Source organism: Peromyscus maniculatus, chromosome 15 (genome assembly GCF_049852395.1).
Source record: "Peromyscus maniculatus bairdii isolate BWxNUB_F1_BW_parent chromosome 15, HU_Pman_BW_mat_3.1, whole genome shotgun sequence".
Classification (NCBI taxonomy): Eukaryota; Metazoa; Chordata; class Mammalia; order Rodentia; family Cricetidae; genus Peromyscus; species Peromyscus maniculatus.
This window is the reverse complement of record NC_134866.1, coordinates 29,871,907-29,887,735: the sequence shown is the minus strand read 5'-3', so window position 1 is coordinate 29,887,735 and position 15,829 is coordinate 29,871,907. Positions and strand designations below refer to the sequence as shown.

The 15,829-nt window shown below is 41.3% G+C and overlaps 1 protein-coding gene across 1 annotated transcript in view; it reads left to right on the top strand.

Moving 5' to 3' along the window:
* The window catches only part of LOC143266846 (UDP-glucuronosyltransferase 3A1-like), a 43,507-nt gene that overhangs the window by 19,277 nt on the left and 8,401 nt on the right, over nt 1-15,829 (top strand). The gene's annotated exons all lie outside the window — the stretch shown is intronic.

Below are 15,829 nucleotides of genomic sequence, written 5' to 3'. Positions count from 1 at the left end.
TCCCAGTTAGAGTTGAGTGTTCCAAGATCTCTCATACTCTGCATAATATCTGGCTATGGGTCTCTATATTTGTTCCCATCTGTTATAGCAGGAAGCTTCTCTGATTATGTCTGAACAAGGCCCTTATCTACCAGTATTGCAAAATGCCTTTAGAAGTCATTTCATTGCTACATTTCTTGTCTTGTTTTTATAGACCAATATTATTTGGTTTTACCCTAGGTCCTTGGGCTATTTAGTTTCAGGTTCTTGATCACCCATGCAATGTTTGGTATGTTTCATCTCATGGAGTGTATTTAAAGTCAGATCAGTTAGTGGTTGGTTACTCCTACAAGCTTTGTGCCTCCATTGGCCTAGCACATCTTGCAGGCAGGACACCATTGTAGATCACTGGTTTTGTGACTGGCTTGGTGTTTATGTTTCTATTTTGGTACTGTGCAGATTATGTTTCTGTACCAAAGATGCTAGAACCTCAGCTCTATCTAGGCAACAGCTCACTTTCTCCATGTTCAATGGTCTGTGTATGTGTTGTCTTCAGCAATAGAGTCTTGCTGTCAGTTTGTGGAGAGTAACCTATAGTTTTGGCAACTGCCTGTTGTTTTGCGGGGACTTCTGTGGGACCCCTTTGTCCAAATCTCAATTAGGCTGACTCAATTATGGTACTGGAAGTTCGTTTGGTGGCAGGAGATGGCGAGTTGGGACTCTGTCTTGTTCATCATTTGACAATTTTACTGAGATCACCTTCATATATGTATACATTTAGCAAGTGTCTATTATGATAGGTTTCCATTGTACCCCTAAAAGGTCCATTTATTTTATCTGTGTCTCCCTGTATTCCCTCCCTCATCACTCTCCTCCCATCCCACTTGATACACCCATCCCAGACCCTCTCTTCTATCCAATAACTATCTAGTCTATTTTCCTTTCTTAATGAGTTTCCCCATTCATGTGGCCCCTTACTCTACACCGAACCTCTGTGGTTCTATGAATTGTATCTTGCTTATCATTGACTTAACAGCTAATGGTCAGATGTTTGTTTAAAATATTTCAATGGCTAGGTCATACAGATGAGTCTGAGGCTTTTAGTCTTTGACTACAGAACCTCCTTTGTCTTCTATATGGATGACAAGTATAGATTTGTCTCTTAGTTAATGTCCTTTTGTCGCTAGAGTTTTCCTGCCTTGCCTACAGTCAGGACAAATCTCTGTCACCCGCCAGTCCCACAGCCGCTCAGACCCAACCAAGTAAACACAGAGACTTATATTGCTTACAAACTGTATGGCCGTGGCAGGCTTCTTGTTAACTATTCTTATATCTTAAAGTAACGCATTTCTACAAATCTATACCTTGCCACGTGGCTCGTGGCTTACCAGCATCTTCACATGCTGCTTATCCTGGCGGTGGCTGGCAGCATCTCCTTCTGCCTTCCTGTTCTTTTATTTCTCCTCTCTGTTAGTCCCGCCTATACTTCCTGCCTAGCCACGACCAATCAGGTTTTATTTATTGACCAATCAGAGCAACTTGACATACAGACCATCCCCCAGTACAGCCAAGTGCAGACCATCTCAGACACCTGCACTCAGGCCCATGGTCCTAATCATCCTCTATGCAAACCTGCTGGGTAACGCCACAACAAACCCAAGAAGGGCTCCCACAGGACATACAGAACATCCCACAGCATCCTTTTTTAATATTTAAAATTTTTTCTTTTCTTTTTATTAAGAGATTTTTCTATTCATTTTACATATCACCACAGATTCTCCTGTTCTTCCTCCTCCCAACTCCCAGCCTTCATCGCTCAACCTACCCCTCCTTCCCACCTCTTCCAAGGCAAGTTCTCCCCTGGGGAGTCAGCAGAGCCTGGTATCTTCAGTTCAGGCAGGTCCAGTCCCCTCCTCCCTGCACCAAGATTGAGCAAAGTGTCTCACTAGGTATCCAAAACCCAGCTCATGCAGTAAGGACAGGTCACTGTCTCACTGCCTGGGGGCCTCCTAAACAGTTCAATCTAAACAACTGTCTCACTTATCCAGAGGGCCTAGTCCGGTTCCATGCAGGTTCCTCAGCTATTGATTCTCGGTTCATGTGTTTCCACTAGATTGGCTAATTGTCTCTGTCCTTTTTCCAATCATGGTCTCGATATATCTTGCTCATATAATCCCTCTTCTCTCTCATCGATTGGAGTCCTGGTGCTTTGCCTGTGGCTTGCCCATGGATCTCTGCATCTGCTTCCATAAGTAACTGGATGACGGTTCTATCATGACAGTTAGGGTGTTTGGCCATTCAATCATCAGAGTAGATCAGCTCAGACACCATCTCGATGACCGTTGGTGGTCGTCTATAGTGGAGTCATCTTTTTTGGATTCCTGGCGACCTCTCTAGCACTCTGATTCTTCCTATTCCCATTTTGTTTTCATTTATCATGGTATTTCTTTCCTTGTTCTCCTACTTTGTTCCAGATCCAGCTAGGACATCATGCTTCCCAGAGATCTCTTTCCCCCAATCCTTGCCCTCCATTAACCCACCCCCTCACCCCAAGTTTGCTCATGTTGATCTCATCCCTTATTCTGTTGCTGGGTGATCCCTGTGTCTTTCCTAGGCTCTTCTTTATTAGGTAGCCTTCATGGTGCTGTGAGTTGTAGTCTGATTATCCTTTGCTTTACATCTAGTGTCCACTTATGAGTGAGTACATACCATGTTTGTCTTTCTGAGTATGGGTTTCCTCACTCAGGATGATATATTTTAGTTCCAACCATTTGCCCACAAACCACATGATGTCATTGCTTTTCTCTGCTGAGTAGTACTCTATTTTTTTTTTTGTTTGTTTTTTTCGAGACAGAGTTTCTCTGTGTAGCTTTGCGCCTTTCCTGGAACTCGCTTTGGAGACCAGGCTGGCCTCGAACTCACAGAGATCCACCTGCCTCTGCCTCCCGAGTGCTGGGATTAAAGGCGTGAGCCACCACCGCCCGGCTGAGTAGTACTCTATTGAGTATATGTGCCACATTTTCTTTATCCATTCTTCAGTTGAAGGGCATCTAGTTTGTTTCCAGATTCTGGCTATTACAAATAATGCTGCTATGAACATAGCTGAGCATGTGTCCTTGTGGTATGATTGAGTATTCCTCGGTTATGTGCCCAAGAGTGGTATAGCTGAATCTTGAGAGTGATTGATTCCCAATTTTCTTTTTTTTTTTTTAATAATTATTTTAGTTTTACATATCAGCCATGGATTGCCCTGTCCTCCCTCCTCCCACCCCCTACTTTTCTCCCCTGATCCTCCCCCATTCCCACCGCCTCCAAGGCAAGGTCTCCCCTGGGGATTCAGCTCAGCCTGGTAGATTCAGCTGAGGCAGGTCCAGTCCCCTCCATACTATACCAAGGCTAAGCAAAATGTCTCAGCATAGGCCCTAGGTTCCAGAAAGCCAGCTCATGCACTAAGGACAGATCCTGTCCCACTGCCTGAGGGCCTCCTAAATAGTTCAAGCTAATCAACTGTCTCACTTATTCAGAGGACCTGATCCAGTTTCATGGGGGCTCCTCAGCTATTGATTCATAGTTCATGTGTTTCCTCTAGTCTGGCCATTTGTTCCAGTGCTTTTTCCAATCATGGTCTCAATATCTCTTGCTCATATAATCCCTCCTCTCTCTTGCCAATTGGAATCCTCGAGCTCCATCTGGGGCTTGGCCATGGATCTCTGCATCTACTTCCATCAGTCACTGAATGAGGGTTCTATCATGACAATTGGGGTGTTCGGCCATCAGATCAACAGAGTAGGTCAGCTCAGGCTTTCTCTTGACCATTGCCAGTAGTCTATTGTGGAGGTATTTTTGTGGATTTCTGGGGACATCTCTAGCACTCTGATTCTTCCTATTCCCATGGGGTCTTCATTATCCCAGCACTTGGGAGGCAGAGGCATGTAGATTTCTGTGAGTTTTAGGCCAGCCTGGCCTACAGAATGAGATCCTTGACAGGCACCAAACCTACACAGAGAAACCCTGTCTCAAAAAACAAACAAACAAACAAGCAAAAGGCTCTCTACATGAGCAACCTGGACATGGGGTCGGGGGTAATGGAGGGCAAGGGTCTGGGGAAAGAAAGCTTAGGGGAGCGGGATGTCCTAGCTGGATCAGAAACAGAGTGGGTGAACAAGGAAAGAGATTCCCAATTTTTTGAGAAAGCGCCATACTGATTTCCAAAGGGGCTGTACCAGTTTGTATTCTCACCAACAGCGTAGGAGTGTTCCCCTTGCTCCACATCCTCTTCAACATAAGTTGTCTTCAGTGATTTTGATCTTAGTCATTCTGATGCGTGTAAGGTGGTATCTCAGAGTTGTTTTGATTTGCATTTCCCTGATGACTAAGGATGTTGAGCAATTCCTTAAATGTCTTTCAGCCATTTGATCTTCTTCTGTTGAGATTACTATGTTTAGCTCTAGAGCCCATTTTTTAATTGGGCTGTTAGGTATTTTGATGTCTCAATTTTTGGGTTCTTTATATATTCTGGATATCAGCCCTCTGTCAGATGTGGGGTTGGTGAAGATATTTTCCCATTCTGTAGGCTGTTGTTTTGTATTATTGACTGAGTCTTTTGCTCTGCAAAAGCTTCTCAGTTTCAAGAGGTCCCATTTATTAATTGTTGCTCTCAGGGTCTGTGCTACAGGTGCTATATTTAGGAAGTAATCCCTGGTGCCAATGCATTCAAGACTACTTCCTACTTTCTCTTCTTTTTTATTTTATAATTTAATTTAATTTTATGTATCAGCCAGAGATTGCCTTGTTCTCCTCCCTCCAGCCCCCTCCCCCTGCACCTTACCCCCAGCCCACCCCCCATTCCCATCTCTTCCAGGGCAAAGACTCCCCTAAGGATTGAGTTCAACCTGGTAGATTCAGTTCAGGCAGGTCCAGTCCCCTCCTCCCAGGCTGTGCCAAGTGTCCCTGTATAAGCCCCAGGTTTCAAACAGTCAACTCATGCACTGAGTACAGGACCCGGTCCCATTGCCTGGATGCCTTTCTCTTCTTTCAGGATCCGAGTAACTGGATTTATGTTGAGATCTTTGACCTATTTGGACTTAAGTTTTGTGCACAATGACAGATATGAGTCTATTTGCAGTCTTCTACATATTGACATTTAGTTATGCCAGCACCATTTGTTGAAGATGCTTTTATTTTCCATTGTACAGTTTTGGCTTCTTTGTCAAAAATTAGGTGTTTATACATGCGGATTAATGTCAGGGTCCTCAATTCAGTTCCAGTGGTCTACATGTCAGTTTTATGCCAGTACCAAGCTGTTTTTATTACTGTAGCTCTATAGTAGAGCTTGAAGTCAGGGATCATGATGCCTCCAGAGTTTGCTTTATTGTACAGGATTCTTTTGGCTATCCTGGATTTTTTGTTTTTCCATATAAAGTTGAGTATTGTTCTTTCCAGGTCTGTGAAGAATTGTGTTGGGATTTTGATGGGGATTGCATTGAATCTGTAGATTGCTTTTGGTAAAGTTGTCATGTTTACTATGTTAATTCTACTTATCCATGAGCATGGGAGATCTTTGCATATTCTGACATCTTCTTCATTTTTTTTTTCAGGGACTTAAAGTTCTTGTGATACAGGTCCTTTGCTTGCTTAATTAGAGTTACCCCCAAGTTTTTTTTATATCATTAGTGGCTATTGTAAAGAGTGATGTTACTCTGATTTCTTTCTCAGCTCTTTTGTCATTTGAATGTAGGAGGGCTAAGGATTTTTTTTAGTTAATCTTGTAAATCACCACATTACTGAAGGTGTTTATCAGCTGTAAGAGTTCCTTGGTTGAATTTTTGGGGTCACTCATATATAATAACATGTCATCTGCAAATAGGGAAAGTTTGACTTCTTCCTTTCCAAGTCGTATCCCCTTGATCTCCTTATGTTGTCTTATTGCTATAGCTAGAACTTCAAGTACTATATTGAACAAATATGGGGAGAGTGGACAGCTTTGTCTTGTTCCTGATTTTATTGGAACCACTTTGAGTTTCTCTCCATTTACTTTGATGTTGGCTGTTGGCTTGCTGTAAATTGCCTTTATTTTGTTTAGGTATGTTCCCTCTACTCCTGATCTCTCCAAGATCTTTATCATGAAGGGGTGTTGGATTTTGTCAAATGCCTTTTCTGCATCTAGTGAGATGATCATGTGGTGTTTTTTATTGATTATATGGTGTATTACATTGATAGATTTTCTTATGTTGAACCATCCTTGAATGCCTGGGATGAAACCTGCTTGATCATGGTGGATAATTGTTTTGATGTGTTGTTGGAGTCTGTTTGCCAGTATTTCATTGAGTATTTTTGCATCTATGTTCATGAGGGAGATTGGTCTGTAGTTCTCTTTCATTGTTGCATCTTTGTTTGGCTTGGGAATCAGAGTAACTGTAGCCTCATAGAAGGAGTTTGGTAATGTTCCTTCTGTTTCTATTATGTGGAACAATTTAGAGAGTATTGGTATTAACTCTTCTTTGAAGATCTGCTAGTATTCTGCACTGAAATCATCTGCTCCTGTGCTTTTTTTGGTTGGGAGACTTTTAATGACTGATTCTATTTCCTTAGGGGGTTATTGGACAATTTAAATAGTTCATCTTGTCTTGACTAAATTTAGGTGTGTGGTACTTATTCAGAAAACTGTCCATTTCTTTTAGATTTTCCAGTTTTTTGGAGTAGAGGTTTTTTAAGTATGACCTGATGATTCTCTGGATTTCCTCAGTGTTCATTGTTATGTCTTTCTTTTTATTTCTGATTTTGCTAATTTGGATGCTCTCTCTCTCTCTGCCTTTTTTTAGTCTGGATAAGGGCTTGTTTATCTTGTTGATTTTCTCAAAGAAGCAACTCTTTGTTTCATTAATTATTTGTATAGTTCTTTGTTTCTATTTTATTGATTTCAGCTCTCAATTTGATTATATCATGGAGTCTGTTACTCCTGAGTGACTTTGCTTCTTCTTGTTCTAGAGCTTTCAGGTGTACTGTTAAGTCACTAGTGTGAGATTTCTCCCACTTCTTTATGCAAGCCTTTAATGCTATGAATTTTCCTCTTAGTACAGCTTTCATAGTGTCCCATAAGTGTGGGTATGTGGTATATTTGTTTTCATTGGTTTCTAGGAAGTCTTTAATTTCTTTCTTTATTTCTTCCTTGATCCATTGGTGATTCAGTTGAACATTATACAGTTTCCATGAGATTGTAGGATTGCTGTAGTTTTTGTTGTTGTTGAAATCTGATAGAATACAGGAGGTTATTCCAATTTTTTGTATCTGTTGAGATTTGCATTGTGGCCAAGTATGTGCTCCATTTTAGAGAAGTGCTGAGAAGAAGGTATATTCTTTTTTGTTAGGATGGAATGTTCTGTAGATATCAATTAAGTCCATTTGAGTCATAATATCAGTTATGCACCTTTTTCTCTGTTAAGTTTTGATTTGGCAGATCTGTTCAGTGGTGAGAGTGAGATGTTGAAATCTCCCACTATTAATGTGTGAGGTTATATGTGTGATTTAAGCTTTAGTAATGTTTCTTTTACATATGTGGGTGCCCTTGTGTTTGGCGCATAAATGTTCAGAATTGAAACTTCATCTTGGTGGATCTTTCCTGTATGTAATGCCCTTCTTGATCTCTTTTGATTGATTTTAGTTTGAAGTCTACTTTGCTGGATATTAGTATAGCTACACTAGTTTTCTTCTTAAGACCATTTGATTGGTAAGACTTTTCCCAGTCTTTTATTCTTAGGTAGTGTCTATATTTGAATTTGAGGTGTGTTTCTTGTATGCAGCAGAAAGATGGGTCCTGCTTTCGTTTCCATTCTGTAAGCCTATGTCTTTTTATAGGTGAATTAAGTCCATTGATATTAAGGGATATTAATGACCAGTGACTGTTAGTTCCTCTTATCCTTTGATGGTAGTGTGTGTGTATTTCTCTTCTTTGGGGTTTACTGCTGTGGAGTTATCTATTGCCTGTGTTTCTTTGGTGTATCTGACTTCCTTAGGTTAGTATTTTCCTTCTAGTGCTTTCTGTAGGGCTGGATATATGGATAGGCATTGTTTTAGTCTGTCTTTGTCTTGGAATGTCTTGTTTACTCCGTCTACGGTGATTGAAAGTTTTGCTGGGTATATAAGTTTAGGCTGGCATCCATGGTCTCTTAGTGTCTGCATTACATCTGTCCAAGTCCTTTTGGCTTTCAAAGTCTCCATTGAGAAATCAGGTGTTATTCTGATGAGTCTGACTTTATAAGTCACTTGGCCTTTTTCCTTTGCTGCTCTTAATATTCTTTCTTTATTCTGTATGTTTAATGGTTTAATTATTGTGTAGCAAGGGGACTTTTTGGGGGAGTCTAGTCTGTTTGGTGTCCTATAGGCTTCTTGTATCTTCACAGGTATTTCCTTCTTTAAATCGGGAAAGTTTTCTTCTATGATCTTCTTGAATATATTTTCTGTGCCTTTGAGTTGGTATTCTTCTCCTTCTGTCCTTATTATTCTTAGATTTGGCCTTTTCATGGTGTCCCAGATTTCCTGGATGTTTTGTGTTATGACTTTTGTGGCTTCAGTATTTTCTTTGATTGATGAATCTATTTCCCCTATTGTATCCTCTACACCAGAGATTCTCTCTTCTATCTTTTGTATTCTGTTGGTTATAGCTGCATCTGCATTTCCTGTTCGTTTACTCAGTTTTTCTATTTCCAGCGTTCCCTTTGTTTGTGTCTTCTTTATCGTTTCTATTTCATTTTTCAGGTCTTGAACTGTTTCCCTCACATGTTTAGTTGCTTTTTCATGGTTTTCTTGGCTTTCTTTAAGGGATTTATTGATTTCTTCCAATTTGTAATTTTTCTTTTCCTCTATTTCTTCATTGATTTCTTCCAATTTTTTTGTTGTCTTTTCGTCAATTTAAGTTTTCATTTTTTCTTAAAAGGCTTCTAGCATCTTCATGATGCTATACTTAGGGTCACTTTCTTCTACTTCTTTTACATTGTGATATTCAGGTCTTGCTGTTGGAGGATGTGTGGCTTCTGGTGATGCCGTATTGCTGTTAATGTTGTTGTATGTAATTTTGCATTGATGTCTGCCCATCTCCTCCTCTAATAGGTGTAAGTGGTGCCTGTGTCTGAGCAAGTTGCTATTGGTCCACTCTCTGCTTGTTGTGTGTGTGTCTCAGGGGCCCCCTCTGGTTCCAATCTTAGTTCTTGGTCTCATTGGAGCAGGCAGATTTTGTGTCTCCAGGAGCTGCTCTTAGGTCAACCCTAACTTGTTGGTTCTGTGACTCATGAGCCATTTTTGGTCTTATCAGGAACCTTGGTCCAGTCAGAGATGACAGACTCTGTGTTTCAGGAAGCCTTTCTTGGTCCAATGAGAGGTGGAAGATTCGACATCTCAGACAGCCACTCTTCCTCTAATGAGGGGTGGCAGATTCCCTGTCTCAGGAGGTTACTCTTGTTTCAATGAGAGCTCTTTGTCCTATGAGAGATGGCAGTTTGGTTTCTGTGCCTCGGGAAGTGGCTGGGGTCTCAGGCAGGTGGGTATGGGGGCAGGGTGTGTAGCTTGCAGGGTCGGGTGTGGGATCTTGATGAGGGGAGCCTTCTTGCAGGAGCCCTACCTGCTGGCCAGCAACTGGAACAGAGCTCCTCAGTGGTTCCTGGGGATGGGCTGTGTTCCAGGGATGGGTCCAAGGGGCAGGACTCTCTGGGTATGAGCAGAGTCACTCACCTCTTGGTCCAGTGAGAGCTGGTGGTTTGCTTTCTGTGCCTCAGGAGGTGGCTGGGTTCTCAGGCAGATGGGTATGGGGCCAGGGCATGGAGATTGCCGTGTCCAGTGGGGGGTCTTGGTGAGTCAGGGGGCCTTGCCTAGGTGCCTTGCCTTCTGGCCAGCAACTGGAACACAGCTGGGCAGGGGATCTGGGCAATGGGCTGTTTCTTAGCTAGTTTCATTGGTCTCACTCATCTCTCTCTTAGAAAATTCTACTTAATACTCAAGATGGTACTCACAGCATCATGATTGTTTTTAGAAATATTTCATACTCACAGAATTAAAGATCACATATCTTTTGTCATATATTTGAAAGAAATCAAATTTTACTTTAGGCTAACATGGTTGTTATTTATTTACATTTTTGACATATGTATTGTATTTTCTTTTCAAGCTTGAACTCTTAAGGTGTGGTTCAAATTACAGGCAAAATACAGTCAAGTTGATGAGAATAGTTACTTCTTGAGAATTTTTACTCCCAGCACTCTGAAGGCAGAGCCAGGAGGATCTTTGTGAGTTCAAGGCCAGCCTAGTCTACAGAGTGAGTTCCAGGAAAGGTGCAAAGCTACACAGAGAATCCCTGTGTCAAAAAGAAAAAAAAAACAAAAAAAGAGAGAATTTTTACAATTGATTTACTTTAAAGGGATTAACATTCTACTACAGGTATTTAGTGATTATTATATAAAATATGTAAAAATGGAATTTAGGTGATAAATATTAATTATGCCATATTTTGATCTACATTCCATTATTATAACAGAACAACTCAATTTGGGTGAGTTTATAATGAAAAGAAGCTTATTCAGGTTATTGTTGTGGAAGTTCAAACTCATGGTGTCAACATCAGTCAGGGTGATTGAAAGCATCATGACAATGGCAACATAATGGCTTAAGAATGTGTGACTTGAAAAGTCAAGAGAAGAGAAAGAACAGGTTTATGTCTCCCATAGAAGTTAACTCAAAGGACTATTTGTACCATCTATAGGGTAAGGATTTCTAATAACCTTCTACAAAGATGTCTTCCTAAAGATCCCACTATATCTACACAGCCATATTGGGCACCAACTCTCTGACAGATGAACCTTTGAAGACAAATGATCAGAGAGCTAAAAGGGTATATATATGAATATATGTCAATTTATTCATGGATGCTAAGGGAAAACAGATGCACATATACAGGATAAGGTAGATCCAGTTGCAGAATCCTTCTGTTTTGCCCATGGATGAACAGCCCTCTAGTCTCTGGCCACACAAAGAGAGAGAAAGTACACACTCCCTCCTCAGTTTTAAACAGTCACATAACCAGAAAAAAATGCCTCTATCGGGCCAGATATCCCAAGGTCATTAGCAGTGTGAATTCCCACAACAGACAAACCACAGCTCTTTTAACTTGAAGTGGAGTTTAAAAGTGAGCAAAAGTAAGCCAGCCTGTGGGCTCCATCTTGTGGATCTTTTCACATAGGATGATATGGTTCACCCACCATATTGCTTATCTGCAAAGCATTGATGTGGAAAATTCCCGGGAAAAGTGCTGTAGGCAAGAGTCATCAGTACAATGACTAAAGTTGAAGACAGTCTTCAGTGTCAGTTTGATCAGTACAAGTTGTAAATTCTAACAATAAGCTTCCAATCACATTTATCTGTCCCATTAGAAAGTTAAGTTTGTATATAAAGTAATAGGCTTTGCTATTGACTTTTTAGAAAACATAAATGCCAGTATCTTTTGTTCTTGGTTCCCTCCTTCCTCCATAGCACTATTCCATGATACATGTATCTCTTTTGATGACTTTGTTATGTACTCTCATTGCCTCCTTTCTAATTTCATCACCTAAAAAGGCACACACACACACACACACACACACACACACACACACACACACACGCACTCATGCACGCACGCATGCACGCGCGCGCGCGCGCACACACACACACACACACACACTTATGTTTAGGTTTCATATATAAGAGAAAAAATGTGTGGGCTTTATATTTTATTTTTCTAACTGCTTAGTTGCTAGGCAGCAACTTGAAACATGATCTTGTTATTCCAATATTATCATTGGAAAGTTCCTTTGTGGGATAAATCATTAATGCAAAGATACGCAGAATTAAAAGAAATTGTGGGAGGCCAGTTCCAACCTTTTAAAGGGATCCAATGAGGAGAAGAGAGGAATAAAAAAACATTTTAGATAGAAAGATATCAAAGAGGAGAAAGACAGAAACACCGGATAGCTTTGGGAGGACCTGGATCAAAATCCAGCAGCCCCTTCTGCCTCTTCAAAAAGGCTTTTTATAACAATGCCAAGGGGCTGGGCAGAAGACCTCCTCCTTGCCATTAAAGCACACATCACAGTTAAGTGAGAAGCTTCCAAACACCTGGTAACCATGTCCATGGTCTGATCATTCCCTTATGCATCCCTGCTGGCTAGAGCAAGCTCAGATCCCACTAGGAAACTTCTGTGGGTCTCCAAAACTCTCCCTTCTTAATATTTTAGAGGGTCCCTCGGACTCCTCAGATAGACTTAGGTCTTTCTTCTCTAGTCAGCCTTACCCTTCCTTGAGATACACTTTCCATCAAGCATACTACCCTGTCTTAGGTTGGAAGCTAGCAAGAAGAATGTTACCTGTCCATGACTACCAGCCTCTGGCACGGGGGAAGTACAGAACTTAACTCAGCTTTAAATCAGGTCTCTAAGAGCTTGCAAATAGTTGAAAAAACCACAGCAATTCCTAGGGCTGCCACGCCCCCACCCCCAGTAAAGGAGTAGAGGATGACTAAGAGGAATATCCTTTTTGAATTGGTCTAAGATGTTTATAACAGCCTTAACTTTTCCAAGCCCTTTTTATACATTAATAATCTCTTGATTCAAATGCATTAAACAAATCAATAAACTACTGATGAAACTGCATCAAACTTGGAGACTCACTTAGCTTCACCAAATCATGGTTCATTAATATCACCAGGTTAACTAGTGTGAATATTCTATACATTCTCGTCTGAATTTTACTAGTCTGAATATTACTATACATATTTACAACTAGCATGAATATTACTATACATATTTACAATTCAAACTTACATTCAAAAGCAAATTCTCTACAGGACTACTTTGCAAACTTTAGCAAACATCTAAAAGAGATGTCTTAATAGAACCATTACATTTTCTTCCAATAAGACAGAGGGTACATGAATCATGATTAGTTACCATAGTGAACTCAAAATTGTTTCATTTCTGAGGTTTGCAAAATCTCAGAAAAGTCAGTCCTAATAATAGACTTAAAGTTCTCCTGAAAGTTTGAAACCAGAGCCTAATTCATTAGCAACTCTAGAGTCTTTGTATCCATTCCCTTGACCCCAGGATTTGGTGAATGCTGTAACACTCAGTACAATGCCACTCCGCCTGAGACAACTTTCCACTGGACCTTCCTAGCCATTCCAGAACCAGTGAAAATGTGCCCAGCAGTGGATAGTCACTGGTAGTGGTGGTAGTGGTCCTTTTATCTAATTTCATTGCAATTCTCCTGAATGCAAGAATTCAACTAAGTTCAAACAAATGTTGCTGAAACTTCACTCCCAGCTACAGAAGCAATTTCAATTAGCTCTCCCTACAGTGAAGGTGGAATTAGCATACTGAGCTACATTTTTTTTCAGCTAGTAAGACTCAGAAACTGTTTCTTCAAGGATCCTCTCATTGTTTTACAGCTGGCAATCAGAAGTAGTGTGGCTCTGGGCTCTATTTCATTCCAGCTTTTACATTCTCAGTACTTGAACACCAAATAGTGACAAAACCTTTGTTCCAAACTTCCTCTCAGCAGTGGGAGGGGGGAGTGCTGTGGGATGGTCTGTATGTCAAATTGCTCTGATTGGTCAATAAATAAAACACTGATTGGCCAGTGGCCAGGCAGGAAGTAGGTGGGACAAGGAGAGAGGAGAGTTCTGGGAAGCAGAAGGTTGAGGAGAGACACTGCAGCCACCACCAGGATAAGCAGCATGTAAAGATGCCGGTAAGCCACCAGCCACATGGCAAGGTATAGATTTATGGAAATGGATTAATTTAAGCTATAAGAACAGTTAGCAAGAAGCCTGCCACGGCCATACAGTTTGTGAGCAATATAAGTCTCTGTGTTTACTTGGCTGGGTCTGAGCAACTGGGGGACTGGCAGGTGACAAAGATTTGTCCTGACTGTGGGCAAGGCAGGAAAACTCTAGCTACAAATAGCACCCAACGTGGGGCAAGAGTTTCCACCTAAAACCTGAGTAAAAAGATTCTAAAACGGAGCTAAAAACAGTTCCTAGTTGTCTCTTTCAAGTTAGCAGCAGCGTGAGTGTTTGAGCTAATAGCTACTATGGCGGGTTCCTGGTGTTTGCGCTCGACCTGCAGTGTGGCGGGAATGAGGCCTCTGCAAGTGGCACATTAAGCTGCTTGGTGGATTTAGCCTTTGCTAGTACAAAACAAAAAGAGGTTTCTGGGCTACACGCTGCCTTGATATAAGCATAGACCCACTATTTCTGAGAGTTGATGGCTCCCAGAGCTGTTGGAAAACATACCACCATCATGTTGGGAAGCTGAAGTGGGAGAAGCCAGCAGCCACAACGCCTTTTCAGCCTTAGAAGGCTGCTGTTTAAAGCAATAGGCTCAAGGTAATATAAAGCATAAGCCACATAAAGATGGCTACCACACAGAGAATCTGGATTATGTTCTCTTTGATATTTGTAACTGAAGAAAAACATTTTATTGCAAAAGCTGTTGAGTTATGCCAAAATGTATATTTTAAAGGTACCTTGACTTCAAAATTTGGATATAAGGATATGTTACTTTGGAAAAGAGGTTCTGCTTTTGTTTCCACAGAAAGCCAGAGGCTATGGATTTGTTTCAGATTAAGATACATCAGGTTTGGCCAGCCAAGACCACCTGAAAGGTCTCTGATGACACCATGGCCCAGATGATTCAACATCCAGAATCGTTTCAAGGCAACTGGCTCAGATGATACAGCCTCATGGACTACTCCATGATCCTAAAATTTTCTTTGTATCCCCATAAGATACAGCGCCCCCCTCCAGCAGGAAGTAGTAAGAGAAGCTACGCCCAAATTCCTAAATATACCAAGCTGGCTTTGGAGATGTGTAAAAGTTAAAACCTTCCTTTTTAAAAAAAAAGAAAAGGGGAAGTGCTGTGGTATGGTCTGTATGTCAAATTGCTCTGATTGGTCAATAAATAAAAGACTGGCCAGTGGCCAGGCAGGAAGTAGGTGGGACAAGGAGAGAGGAGAGTTCTGGGAAGTGGAAGGCTGAGGAGAGACACTGCAGCCACCACCAGGACAAGCAGCATGTAAAGACGCCGGTAAGCCACCAGCCATGTGGCAAGGTATAGATTTATAGAAATGGGTTAATTTAAGCTATAAGAACAGTTAGCAAGAAGCCTGCCACGGCCATACAGTTTGTAAGCAATATAAGTCTCTGTGTTTACTTGGTTGGGTCTGAGCGGCTATGGGACTGGTGGGTGACAAAGATTTGTCCTGACTGTGGGCAAGGCAGGAAAACTCTAGCTACAGGGGAGGATTAGTCTCCTGCTTTCCCCAGACTGCAGGATGGAACATCAATGTCAGGAACATTGGTTCAGCTGCTCTCACTCCAACTCCTCTGGAGGAGCATCAGCAGCTAAGGTGTCATAAGAGCTGACATTCCTCTGTTCCACACAGTGCACCAAGTGCTCAGGCAGTCATCAAGCTTCATTTGGTGACTGAGGGTACAATACCTTCCTCTTTATTTTTTGAAGCTGCATCTTAAGACTGCCAGGAGCTCTTTCTACTATGTCTTGTTCTTGATAGACTTTTATTAGCCCAATGTTTCCCTCACTTGCATCTCAGGCAAAACCCAGGTTCATTATGTGCCCTTAAGCTTTTTCTACACCCAAAGCAACTTCCTGGTGTTTGACAGTTCTGCCTTGCCATGAGCTTTAATTTTTAAAGGGTCTCAAAGCAGACTGACAAGTAGCATTAGCATTTTAATTGCCTCCCGACAGGCAAGCTATGATCATCTCTTTCCAGTCCACCACCTTAACCTTAATATAAAACTGGACATGTCTGA